The following is a 14,846-nucleotide window of genomic DNA, read 5'->3' on the forward strand; positions in this document are numbered from 1 at the left end:
CCCAAACTGGTTAGTTTTAGAAGTGAAGTAATACCATTGCTGCATCTTCAGATTTAACAGAGTGAATCAACTTCCTCTGCATTCCTCCCCCCCCCAGTCAAAGCAATTCATCCCTGTCTTAATTCAGGTAGGCTAGAGGGAAGTGAAGGACAACACTTAACATCTCCTCCTCTCCCCTCCGATTCAAAAGAAGGCAACAAAAGACTCGGTAATGGATAACCATTCTCTGAATGAAAAGGTCCAATTTTACAAGATTCATCACAAAGTCTCTTATTCATCAGCAGCCTTGGCACTCTTACTCTTCTCCCTCACACAGACATTTCTGGAATGTGTTTCAGGCTACTTAAAAAAAAAAAAAAAAAAAAAAAGGGTAGTTCAGCAGGAAGCAGCAAAGGCTAAAGAAATGAAGAATCTGAAATCGATCCTGCTCCTGTCCTAGCAAACACAATTTCTGCCAGAACCATCAAGCAGAGCAGGACTGTCCCCTTGGTGAGCACAGTTTTCTTTCTATTTTTTCTACTTTGGTACCTCCAGTAATATTGACAAACTATTTACACAAAAGAACAATACTTGCAATTTTACATCAACAGACTTATAGCTGTTCTCTTATAAGGCATTTGAGATTTTATATTAACCAGATTTGGAGACTGAGACCTACAGATCTGTATTTTCATCTGCTTAGGAAAAGTTCTACTTGAAAAGTTTCCTCCTTGCTAGACTGCATGTTGATTTACCAACAGGCCTGCTAGGATGAGGATACACAGGAATTCACTTCAGAAGTTTCAGGAGGTTTTACCGTCATTATTATGGGAAGAATATTGCTCTTGCTTGCTCTGATTCAAAGCTTACAAAAACCAAGTAAGAGATTGAAACAAAGTCTGCAGAACCAACAGGAGCAAGACATTCCTTAATCGAGTATTGGACCTGACATCTGGGCAGCCTTTGCAACAGAGTGCCAGTATCCTCTCAAAGAATACCTTCTCTGTACTGCCAGAGGCAATTCTGCTCAGGATCAGATGAGGTACAAAATCTTGTCATTATTCCATTCCCTGGATTTAAACTGATGTGAATTGACCATCATTAGTATAGTGCAAAGAAATTTCCCCAGAGATCTAACCCTTTTGTATAGTACTACAGTAATAGGTATTAAAATGAGGAAACAAAAATCCTGAAACACATTTTTTCCAGATTTATGTGCAGTGTAAATTCATGCAACAGAGTACAGTAAAAGAAATGGACGCACAGAAAACTATCCTGGTTTTGATGAATGTGTTGGTTTGGGAGCACAGTAAGAAATCAAAGGAACACATTTGCCCCGAAGGAGTTAATATAACGCTAAAGCTGAAAAGCAAATCATATGCCAGAATTAGTCAACCGTTGTTCCCGATGGTGCAAGCCTGCTCTTGGGTTCCAGGTCACGGCTTCCACACAAAAGCATACTCTTACCTCTCCTGAGCCCTGCCCAGTCACTGCTTGTCCTGTGCACCACACAAGGCATGTCTCCCACAGAGTAACATATACACGATGACGTCTTTAAGGTTTACAGTGCAGCATTCTTTTCTTATGGTTTTTCATGTTTAATTTCCGTTTTAAATAAAAGCCACGGAAAACCAAATATCCAGCAGCACCCCATGCCTGTTCATTCTCGCATACTACTTGCCTATGTTAATGATCCACAGGACTTGTATTCAGGGTGTTTAAAACCACAGTACACACCTCCTCCGGTGCTTGAACTACAGGAATAAGTGCTGGAAGAAATAGGCATACAAGGCAGCAGAAGCAGACTGGCTAGTGGTGAGGAACAGAGTCAGCTTCTTGCCAAGGACTTACACAAATATTTTTAAGACATGAGAGGAATGTTGGGAGTCAAGCTTTTTTTTTTTGGGGGGGGGGGGGTGTTACTGAACAGTGAGAAATTATGTCTACTGGCTGGGTGCAGCAAAATGAGAACAGGTTTGGCACTTTCTGCAAGGCAATGTAGATGCAGGTAAGACTTAGGGCACCTGTTGTAATTGGTGTCCTCGGCATGGGCTGGAGTGGTTTTCTATACATGTAAATATGATTATGATTATGAATATGAATTATGATTATGAATGTATGAATATAAATAATGCAGAATGATTGTACTTGCCTTATTTCTGTGGCTGTAATGTAAAGTCTTTCTCAAAAACAAACAAAAAATGAAATGCATACATTAACACAGCTGGGTTGATGAATGGGAACTAAAAGCAAAGACCTGTTGCCTTGTTCGTCTCACTTCGTACAAGTTACAAAAACCACCGTAGAACAGTACACCAAAACTGTGAAAAATATTTTCAGCTTTATTTTTCCCAGACAAGTTACAGGAAAATCTTGCAGCACACATCCAATGCTGAAGTCCTGAATGTTTATTTCTTTCATAATTTAGAACAAAGACGTCTAGTTGTTTACCTTTCCACTTCCCTCTCTCTGGAATTGTATTGCATTTAAGCAGAGAAAAGAGTCTATACTTCTAAGTGGAAAACAGGTAAACATTTGGTTATTCAATTTGCATCTGCAAAAGTTAAGCTGATATCACCAGTAAGTAGAAGGCAAACATTTTAATAGGTAAGAGGATACTGTTTCTGTGTTGGGTTTTTTTTTTTCCTTTTCTTCATAAATCAAGCCAGGAATTCTAAAGCTATTCTCATTAAAAATGCCCTTTGGGTTCTCTGAAGACCTGTGCTGACATGCCAGTAGGATCTTTACAATTGCAGATTTTGAGGGGAGAAGGAGGGGTTACGCTTGAGAAAAGGCGTGTGCTGGGACAGACTGCACAACGACAGCAGCAGTGTTTTGGTACAAGATCTTTGCTTCATCAAAACGTACTGGGCTGAGTGTATTAGTAGGACACATTTGCTGACTCAGGTGTTACAACCTGAGAGTCCAGGAATAAGTTTAGTTTATGCAATACACACTTATTTCTGAAGACAGTCCCAGCATCGGGTGAATAACCTTGCTGACAGAGGTTTGACAAATCTGCAAAAGGCCTTTGGCTGCACTGACCCATCTCACGCCATGCCTGCTCTTGTTACACGTTCTGCACGGGGTCAGCAAAGCTGAAATTGTTTGCCACAGTCTCAGTCCTTTCCAACTCCTTCACATTCAAATACTTCAGATATCAAGTATTAAGTAACACCCTAAACCACAAAAAACATACATTGCCCGTAGAATTACTTCTTGAGACAAATCTCTCCCCCACCCTCCTCCAGCTCCATCCTTCTCAGCCATGCTTATGAACCAGTCTGTTAAATCAAGCCATCTATGTACCCATTATCTGCAGTTTTTATGGACTGTACAGTACCAGAATTGACATATGATCTTGCCTAATGGAGCACTGTTTATTGCAAAAGTGGCCATCATTTTTCAACCCAAAAGAGGTTAAGATATCCTTCTAAAGCGCTACAGAGCCTTCAGATGCAGGGGGTGCATGAATTCCTTTTAAGATACAGAACATTCAAACATTTAGATATATAACACCAATACAAAACTCTGCAAAGAAACTAAGTAACCCAGGCAACCCGCTCTAGGTGGCCCTCCCAGACCTCCAAAGGTCCCTTCTAACCCCAACCACTCTGTGATTCTGTGATCCATCTAAAATACATTCAGTGACTTACACAATACAGATTATGATTTTTAGTAAAGCATATCAAGATGAATAAACTGGGTAGCTATGTTAGAAATCAGAAATTTGTAAAGATATATTCAAGCATTTATTCTCATGACAAAACAAAGACACAACCACCAGATAAACAAGGACCAGACCAGAGTGTTCCCATACACAGCCTGAACCACTCCACTCTCTCAATTCATCCTAAGCTGTTTAACTATTGAAGGAGAAATGGTACAGCAGCAATGTTCTCCTCCATGCATGTCTGAGGATATCCGACCCAAACCAAAGTAAGGCAATTTCTCTGCAGCAAACACAACTAAATCAATAATTCTAATAGGCATATCAAAGTGAATTTTCCTCATCAGCTGTTGATATCCAAGGATGCAATGCTGTGATGCTCAGATATGTCTTGCACAATGTTCTTGTTGGTACTTTACAAGTTGTAAAATAAACACAGGTACTCGAGAACAGGGGCATTATTCTGAAACCCCATGATTCTGCTCCTCTTATACATTCGTTTTGCCAGTGAGTTTTTTAATGCATCAGCCTAAAGGACCCAACAGTGACTGCCATGACCATGATAAGTACAACAGGGTTACATTTGGATTTGTAGTTCCTAAAGGTTTTATTACTGAAACAAAAAGATAATACAGTTAATGCAAAGAAGAAGAAGAATTAAAACTGCAACAGGGTTTATCGCTAAAGCTGCAAAGACAGAATACCACCATGGGAATTATCATATACAGAGAGATAAACTTGGCTATTACTACCTGAAAAATCAGTTCACTCTTATTTTTTAAGTCAGTGAATAATCTGCTTTGGTGTAGCAAATCACCCACCAGGAGAAACATATCCTTTCAAAAAGTCTGCAAAGCACATGCATGAGACTTGCAAATTACACAGAGGGAACATATGCGTGTTTTATGTCCTGTATCAGTCTGAAGGTTTTCTGAAGCCTTTCCCACAACAGAAAGGAACAGCATAACTTTACCCCTAGGTAATTACAGAGTATCAGTGGAAGGCAGATGCTTCACTATCACTCCTACCAAGGAACACAGTAGACCAGTGTTATTAAAAAAACACTGCACTGCTAAGGACTGGAAGCACAACCAGAAAAGTCCATGAGCTGCTGATGTTGGAGTAGACAGAGTTGAAAGAAGTCAGAGATGGAAAAATATGCTCCAAGACCCAAACGTTACTAAAGTTGAAGTGAAAGCAGAAAAAATGAGATTGCAAACTGAGACAGATAAATCCTAGAAGAGAGGATGAGGAAGAAAATCCCAAACATAGAGCTTTTAAAAAGCCTCAGAAGACATGTCACAACAACCAATCTGGTAAAGAGCACCTGGAAGAGCATGGGAGAGGGCCACAGATCCTTTTTCACTCACAAATTCTTTTTTAAAGGTTTGTTAAACTACCTTTTTCTCTATTCATAGCTCGTCTGGGTTCAAAGTGATGACTCAGCACTCATTAACCACTGTCGGGAGCACAACTAGAAAAACAACAGGAGATTTGTAAGGGATGAGGAACAGATCAAAGAAAAACAGATGATTCTCAGATCAAGGATGCAAGAGTCTAGGACAAAGAGGGGAGAAGATAAAGGTGAGAACAATACAGAGAAGCTTTTGGAAGTGGCACAAGATGAAGAGGAATTTTGCATGGGAAAATGAAATGGAGAAAAGGTTGAGGATATCTTCACTACCTTAAAACCAAAAGAGTGGCCTAATATGGCCATAATAATAAATAAATAATAAATAAATAAAACATGTGTTGGCATTTCAGTGCCGACAAGATCAAACTCCACTCATGAGCTATGCCAATCCATCGCTGGACTTGTGGCTACTGCAACATGATTAAGGAAGAGTTACACCATAGTCTTGCTCTGTCGGCACTACAGGACTGAATCATACCTTATCACAGGAGCTGTGTTGCCACACAACCATCAGCTCTCAATAGTGTATAAAACAGAGAGAGAAAAATAAGGAAGAGGAGCACTTACGCTACTGACATTTTCTTACAGTTAGTCTTCCCACTTATTTTTGGCTCAATACAGGGAGACAGAAAGGAGAGAAAGAAAGAGAAGGCAAGCATATTATATATTTGTATTCTTGTTTTCCAGTCCTTCCAGAAAGGCCAGTTTTGTAAACAGAAAGAAAGCTGAGATTTTCTTTATCTTGTTAACTACTCCCATGATTGTAACATACCATGCAGTTGACAAGTATCTCTCTGCTGAATGTTCTCTATTGAAAATGCGCTGCAACTTCTTTTGCAACACACGTTATTTTAGTCAGGCTATCTGCACCTTAAAACGCTCGGCCTATTGTTTCAACAGCACAGACCTGCATGCTGAATTATAAAAATTGTCCAATATCATATCATCTTGGCTACAGATTTAATTTAATGGAATATGAAACTTCACTGAAAATTATTATACGAGACAAGGAAACACAAACATCGGTTTCCTTTTTTTTTATTTGTTTGGAGGTTTTTTATATTAAGTGTAAGCCCACTACAGCTCCCTCTGGGAGGATGTTTTTCATACAAAGCCACATTCTTTGAGTCTTATTCACATAAACAGTCATTGAATTAAATGAGATCAGTGACACACACAGGGAAATCAGGTTTTGATCCAGCATTACTGTTACAAAATACAGCATAAATATTAATTTTAAAAAAGCCCAGGATAATAGGCATCCATCTTTAAACCATCTAATAATGCAAAGACTAGTTGAAGGTTTTGTTTTTCAGGTCTACCCTTCTGAGATTTAATACAGTAAACTAATTATAATTTTACTACACACAAGTTGTTGATAATTACCTCTCTGTGGGCAATACTGTTATTAAAGTATAACCAAGAGAATTTTTTTAAAAGAAGAGTAATTATTTTAGTATCATTTTATTCTTGATCTTCAATTAAGCAAGGCCTGAAAATCGCATTTACAGAGCATATTAGAAGTGATTTTTTAATGGTACTTGGTAAAATCTGCTAACTTTTGCATTACAGACACTTTTGCACTATCCTGTTTTTCTCAAAAGACCACATATATTTGGAGAACTAGTAAGTTTAAGATACACAAACCATGAGAAACTTCTCTGTTAGCAGAAGAGTGAATATTCATACTCAAAAGCTGAAGCATGAGAACTAATCAAGTAAGGTTCTGTTTGTTTTTTACAAGTAAAAAGCACAGACATGCAACAGATGCTTGCCTGCTATATTAAAATTTAAAATGTAACTTTATCAATAACAATCAAACTGAAACACTGCCTGTATGGTTAATGCATTTCAAAATCTTATTATTCTGGGGAGAATGACAGTATACAGCTCCCTAGAATGATAGGAAAATCTATCATCTTAATGTGAAACACCATAGCACACATTTAATAGTGTGCTGAGAAATTCCACCACAGTATCACTCTACTCTGCTAACCCTCCCTGGCTTAGCTTACTTGAAAAGTGCATTTAGTGTTTTTTCCACCAAGGCAGAGTAACTGCGTGTTTCATGATTGCTACAGAGGACTGAAAGACAGAGCAAGATCTCCATTTCACTGACGCTCTTTGTTCCATCTCTGGGAAACACTGAGACAAGGTCCCAGGTAAAACTGGCTTTACACCACAGCTTAATGAGTCGCTCAACACTTACTTCACGTTAGTCAAGGAGAGATTCTTAATTTCAAATTATGAGAAGGAGAACAAATAAACCTTTAATATGGGTTTTTTTTTAAGTGCTGTATTCAGTTCTACTGAATGCATCACTACCTGTTTTCTTGGTTTGCCTGTGTGTTACCAAAACCAGCTCATCCCATGTAATTATATTCAGATACTTGCTGGATATACAAAACTACATATGATACATAAGCAAATTCATATTAATACAATATTTCAAAAATAATTATTCTTAAAAGCTGGAAATATTTACATCCAAATTCTGGATTATAGATTTTGAATAAAACATGCTTCTAGCTTCCGTGCCAAGTGTTCCACTTTGAGGATTAAAAACAAAAAGAAGAAGAAAAACCTGACATGATTCTAATAACTGAAGCAGCAACATCTTCATTTGTATGTCTGCACAGTTATAGACATGAAAGGCTAGGTTCTCTGAAAGAGTAATGGAGTGTGGAAGCTAAAAGTTTGATTTTAAACTTCTCAAGCACATGTGTTGGCGGGCAGGGATAAGGGGAAACCGAGAGGAGGCAGAAAAACGTTGGGGTTTGGTTTTTTCTACTTAAGTTACTCCTGTAGGCACACAGTGAATCTGGGAATAATTTTTAAAAATAGTTTCTTTCAGTTAAGAAACTCTGCCAAGGACCAGAGCTTATACCTACGAACTCTGCTTCGACTTACTGGTGTGGCATGCTACTTAGTGCAAATATTCATTCCACTCTTTTAATTCTGCCATTCACTTTTCACGTTAGGTCCCATCTTGCTTCCAGATAAAGAAAGTCTAAAATCCTCATTGAGAAAGGACTAGATACTTTCTGAATAAGCAAGGGAGGCCTAAATGTAGAAACAGTCAACCTGGTCTGACAAGTAGGAAGAACAAGAAGCAGAACTGAGTTACTCTAAATATTTTTTATTTGAGACCTGTCAAACAAATTCACCCAGGGCACTCTTTGACCAAAACTAAATCCCGAACAGAATACTGAAACTTAAAATTTCATGAAGCAAGCTGGGATGTGATTGTAACGTAGACTACTTAGAGCTGAATGCTGATTGTTTGGACACAAGAAAGATGTTTAAATTAAGCTACTTCACATTTGTGGTGAGTTTGCTCACAGTCTGTTACCACAGCTTCGCTGATGTAAAGTTATTCCTCAAGCCATGCTAACTCATGTGCAATCCCCAAAGATTCCCCTCAAAGGAAGGAAGTCTGCTTAAAAAAATAAATACATTTTAAAAAAATCAATATTGTAAAAACTAGGCAGCTATGGGATAACAGGAAAAGTCCTCATCTGTATAGAGAACCAGCTTGTACCATTTATTTAATGGTACAAGGAAAAAGCAGTCAGTCTTCATAGTGGAGGGACACTAACACTGCAGCCCCACGGCCATCTGCATTAAGAATATATTGTGTTCAACATACCCACTAACGAATCACAGGGGGACAGGGAAAGATTACAACAGTTAAATGACAGATCTCACTGATAATACTAAATTATTCAGGATAAAGGCAAGTGCTGACTGCAAAGAGATACAGGAGGACTTAATAACACCAAAGAACCAGCCAGTAAAGCAGATGGCAGAATTCAATACCATTTAAACACAGACTGGTATTCATGGCGGGAAAAACCAGCTCAACTTCATATGCATAATGATGGGGTCTGGATGATTCAGGAATGAGATCTTGGATTTATAGTGGATTGTTCTTATGAAAGCATTAGCACAGTTAAAAAGCAGGGAGAGTGCTAAAAATTATTACTGCAGAGAATACAACTAAAAGCACCTTCATTCAACTGTCTAAAAAGTTCAACTGCATCCTGGAAGTTGTAATTCTGGCCCTCTCTTCTCAGAAAAGATTTAGCAAAACTAGAAAAGTTTCAAGGAAGGGTAACATAAGCCAAAGGCAGGACATAATTAAGTAGAGAAAAATCAGGTTGCAGAAATACTAGAAGGCATCAGATTAAACCAGCAGATCTCAGGCTCAAAACAAGTGAGAAGAAATGCCTCTTCTTCTCATAAAGCAATTTTCAAGCTGGGGTTTTCCTAGCCTTCCTCCTCTGGTTTTCTCAGCCTGTTTCCCACTCACTCGTGTTCCTTCCTCATCTTGAGAGAGTCACTGACATGGCTGCCTTAAAAAGAGTAAAAGGCATTAAGGGCAATATATGCCATCTGTCCCTGCAAATTAAATGCAGCCTATGTAACAGAGGTGAGAATTAGCCAGACTGACCATGAAAGCGTTCACCTACACTTCCAAACCAGGCTCACCATACCTGCAGGCAGGTGACTTGCTCAGCCGCTGGCCACCAGAACTGAACAAAGTTCAGTCCACCAGAACCACTGGACAAAGAACTGAAAGGTATCTCCCTGGACGGACAGTCCCGTCCTAGTAAGCAAGAGATGTCCACCTCTCCCTGCCTTCAAGTTGACTGAAATAATGTGATTCATGAAGATGGCCACACAGAGAAGCAGCTAACTTTAGGCACTGTTTTTCCAAGCTATGTCAAAAGCATCTATATCACTTGGTAAGTCTTTGAAAACTCTTTGTGTTATTAGATTTAAATAAATTAGATTTGCTCTTGCTTATTTGCAGGCTAGTAGCAACTAAGGCAGCTAACATCAATGCCCTCTCTTGACTGAGCTGTCCTCGCTCACACCAAATCCAGTTCTGCTTTATCAGGCATACTGGTAACGAAGCTATCCGTCTGCAGAGGCGTCTCCACTTGCCCATCAAGACATCAGAGAAAGTGAAATGGATGACGGCCTCCTCCAGTGCATGCCAGGTCAGGATTTCTTAAACCCGGGCTTCCCCAAACTGATTAAGTGTAATCTTACGGTGAAACAAAAGAATCCAACTTAGCAGCTGACTGTTCATTAATAAAATACTGTACTTTAAATTCATGCTTCAGCTTACACCACACTAGAGTCTCCAATTCATATTGATAGACTTAAATCATAGCTGCACTAATGCAGGGCAGTCAACCCTATTGAACAGCTGTTCCTGGAGGAACCTAGCACACCTCTGGAAGAAATCATCACACATTAAAACTGGGGCACCATCTCCTGTGCTGAAGCAAATTTATGCCTGTTCAAGGGCTGGAACATGTGATCCTCCACAATCTCTTTTCTGGGAGGGCATCTGACATAATCCTGACAAGTCCAGAGACTGGATTTCAGCATGTCCAAGAGAACCCAAAACTGTGAAAGTTGCAGGCAGCGAACACAGGGGTGGGAGGAAAAACAATTTCCAACTACATCTTGCCTCTGAGCTTTTTCCATGCTACCAAGTTTTTTGGGCAGAGACTGATATTTACCTGTAGGGCACCATATGACAGCACACAAAAATGATAACACGAAACAAGTTAAAGCATAACATTTATTCTTATTCTAACTAGCTTCAGACTCTGAAATGAAAAAACAAGCTGGTCAGCATCTGCTGTGACGTCTGTCTGCAACTCCGTCATCCAGCACTCTTCAATGAAAATACGTACCACTGAAGACAGATACTTCAGCAGTTTTGTTGCCAACAGAAATCTATCCAAAATTCTTGTGCTTCCATACATGCAAATTTAGATCTTGGGGGCTAGTCAAAGGCTGAACTTACATCACATTATAACAAAAGAGGAAGAATGTAAAGATTTAAGACCAATACCACTTCTATTTAGAGAAAAAAAGAGCACATGGAAAGAGTGTGGCCTGATTTTACACAGAAGCTGCGAAAAGCTATGAAAAACCCCATACTTGCAACCATTCAGAAGCTGCTGTAAAGTCTGGAAAAAACAAAATTATAAGAAAGTGCTGTACTTTCAAAATCTGGATTTAAACCAGAACAATAATGTCAATGAAAGACCGCAGATGGTAGGCAGATAATTCCACAGCCAGAAGAAACACAACCCCCGTCCCCACATCCTTAAATCCTCTCAAAAGACCTCAGCCAGACACAGTCTAATCACAAAAGTGGTCAGAAAGAAAATGACGGAAAATTATGTAAGCTTTACAATGTACTAATGAACTGACTTAAGCAATGGGTATGTCTTGCAGATATTAGTGCAATTATTTGTGACAGTAGTGATATGGTGAAAAGATCACGTCCTGCTCAAGACTCTGAACCAGCTGCAATTTCTGCAACTGTAGTGCATGTATAGACATCAAACTCCTCATAAAAGTAAAACACACCTAGAATGATTCACTGTGATCACTATTAAGAAGTTACTCAAATATTGAACTGATAAAAGATTACCATACATTCATGGTGCTTTTTTATTTTATAAAGCTGGCACTTTCCTCGGTGACTGACCCATCTGAGACAACTTAGGGAATTTTGACTTAGAAGTGTATCAGCACAATATAAATAGACTAGCAACAGGTCTTGCCAAGTTGTCACACTGCAGATGCTGTTAAAACCAACAGAAGATATTCCTGACTGGCTTAAAGCAATTGGCATCTCAAACTGGAAAAGAAAATGATCCCACTGCAATGAGGACACAATGAAGATGCACACTCTCATGGAATTCATTTCCATCAAATCCAAATGCATTTTCCATAATGCAAATGAAAATGCTTTCGTCCAGCACCATGCCATGTCATGCACCCAAAAACTTTATCTTCAGTGGCTCACTTCACAAAAACGGATGGTGTTTAGGTGGGGAAGAAGGCAAGTCACGAGAGAGAAAAGGAAAGTAAGGGATAGACTGTTAGAAGCAGCTTGTTTTAAACCAGGATTTGAAGGAGGTATGATTTCATTATTTGATGAGTACTCCACACATGCATATATGCAAGATAAGATAAAAAAGCTTAGGCTCCTGACATAGGGCCAAATACATTTTTCTTCAGGATTAAGGCAAACCCGCTAGGGTGCCCACGCTCAGCACATCATACCCCAGGTATCCCATAACCCCAGTACCCTCCACCTGGCATCCACACCAGATACTTCCAACCACCACTTCCCACAGATGTGCCCAAATCTCATCCCTAATCACAGCCAGCTTCCGCCACAGCCGTGGCTTGGCCGAGATGCAGCTAGGGTTTGGAGGACCTGCAGAGGGTCTGGGGAGTGGGAAGGAGGGAACCACAGAAGAGCAGGCAGGAACACATGAGTGCTGGCAGTAAGACAGTGTCTTCCTGTTGATTGCAAAGACCTTGAATTTCATGCCACACAGCAGGATCGCTGACAAAGGGTCAAAAGTAAAATGGTGCAAGAACAAGTCAGCAATCTACAGTCCTGCACCATATCGTGAGCTAGCTACGCACTCAATATTGCATCAGAACTACATCACTGGGGCTACGAAGACAACCCCTCCACAACTGGGTAACACAAGAATTCAAGTTGTTGTACTGTATTGGTTAGGCCGCCCAACGTAGATTCATTTATCACAACAGGACTGTTGTCACAGGACATCCTCGTCTTTCAATACACCAGATTAACTATTAGTAGTAATGTGCTAGATTTCTTTTAATCTCAGTCCGGTGCAGCTACTGCTTCATTTATCACACACTTCTCAAAAACATATCCTAAAATGACACTTACTCATTTCATCACTGTTTTTTGATAGCATTCTTCACCCTGGTATCAAACTACTACACAGCAACAGTATCCTTCCCTGCTTCACTGCCAAGACCTGCATGTCTGCAATCGGACCTCAAGGGTTTTCCAGAAAACAAGAAAAATACTTGTATGGCCAAACTAGCACCACCTTGGATACAGAGCATCACTGTATCATGTACAATCATGTCCTCCAGGAAAGCAATACACAGAGAACATCCCAACATGGATGCATTTGAAAGCTACGCAACAAATAAGCCAGAAAGTCACACGTTTATTCCGGCTCTTCCTAACTTCTGAACACCTGCCTTCACAAGCCCAGTAGTCTTTTGAATGGCAGCATGAGATAAACCAAATACAGACAATAGGAGAAGAAAAAGTTTAGAAAGAAGCCATTACATATAATTCAGTGAAAGGTCACAGCAAGACACAGGGGATTTCAGGATTCCACTTCTCTCACACAACTGTTATCAATATACTGTAACAAACTCTTCTTCAGCAGCATCTGCTAACAGGGAGTGGAGTAATCAAGAGACATGTAACTAAGCTCTTCCTAGAGGGTCTTAGTGATGGTATGCAAGAATATTTGCTATTACTGTATTCAGAAATTATTCTGGAGATTTTGGGGGTCAAAATAGCTGGACAGGAGGCAGGGAAGAAAATTAGCCCCTTGCTATACTGTTACAGACTGAGGTCTTTCCAAAGTGCAGCTCTACACCTCCTATTTTTGGTTGGATGATTTTTGAAGAAGTCACGTATTTCATTCCTTAATAAACAAAAGGACCTAAAATGACTTAGTTCAATTTTTTTATTTGCCCAAAGCAATTACAATTCATTTGTGTCTTTGACAAATATCTCCCTCGGCCAATCTTGCCAGTGAAATATGGTACCTCATTTGTGGTTTTAAATAAAATACTTCCACTAGTGACATGTTGCCCTGATGTATCTCTAAGAAAAGATATGACTCTCAGTTCTCTGGAAGTTCATAACAACGTCTTAACTGTTGAGGGAAAAAGAGGAATTACAAATCTGAAACTAAAGAGAATAAATAAATAAAACATAATTGTCAGATGGTATAATTTATTTAAGAACCTAAAAGTGCTTTACAAACATTCATCATCACGCCACCCATCCAAATAGATAAATATTGTTAGTCCTATTATACAGATTTAGAGAGTAAGGGGCAGCAAGGTTTTTTTTCTTACATCACAAAATGACTCACTGGGAAAGTCAAGCAGAGGTGAAGCTTAAGACAGATGGAGAAATGCAGCTTGAGGCTCAATCACTCATTACCATACCCTACGAGCACCTGATTTATTAAGATATCATGGATCTCATCAAGTCCAAGAACATCGTAAATTTGACAATCCGAACTCCAGAACATGCCACCTGTGACAGAGCAGGATGCTAAGCCTGGTGCTGCAACTACATTATATCAGCAAACATTGGAGCGCTATTTGGGGAGCCAGCTTCCCACAGTTTCTGCTCCTCAAAAAAGAAGACAGCTCTGCAGAAGCCTTCAAGAAAAGCACCTGGATGATCAGGAGGTTGATCACTTTATTTTTACCAATCATTTACTCATCACTTCATTTCTAGTGTTCAAAGCCAGTCTCCTACCTGAGGTTGATAGCACTGTCTGGGTAAACATCAATAAGTAGGGGAAAGTGGAAACTTTCCCAACTGAGTACTATCACAAAGCCACTTTTGAATTTCATTACAGTTTCTTTTCAAACAAACAACAGGGAGAGAAGCAATGAGATTACTACTGTTGCAGAATCCCCATCCACTCTCGCAGACTAATAGTTCCTCACTGACAGAAACAGGAATACATGATCTACATACCAGGCATCTTAACAAGGATTTGTATAGACCTTAACCTCTCACTGAAATCTACAGGCAGGTGCCTAATACTTTTTGTAGCCAGCCAACTGTAGTTTTGGTACATGTAGTGGATGTAACTAGTATCTTCTGCTCAGAAATTATTATGAACTTCTGAATTGGTGTCATTACGCTATGTC

General features: G+C 39.5%; 1 protein-coding gene across 8 annotated transcripts in view; it reads right to left on the minus strand.

Annotated features, from left to right (window-relative positions):
* ANKRD6 (ankyrin repeat domain 6) overlaps positions 1–14,846 on the minus strand; it is a 108,515-nt gene that overhangs the window by 92,273 nt on the left and 1,396 nt on the right. Inside the window, exon 1 of one of the 8 annotated variants that reach the window (XM_030029734.1) lies at positions 1,447–1,675. The exons of the other annotated variants lie outside the window; for them this stretch is intronic. The gene's annotated coding sequence lies outside the window, so the exon portion shown is untranslated. Of the gene's footprint in view, positions 1–1,446; positions 1,676–14,846 lie in introns of those variants that run through there. 8 annotated transcript variants of the gene reach the window in all.

Source organism: Aquila chrysaetos, chromosome 2 (genome assembly GCF_900496995.4).
Source record: "Aquila chrysaetos chrysaetos chromosome 2, bAquChr1.4, whole genome shotgun sequence".
Taxonomy (NCBI): domain Eukaryota; kingdom Metazoa; phylum Chordata; class Aves; order Accipitriformes; family Accipitridae; genus Aquila; species Aquila chrysaetos.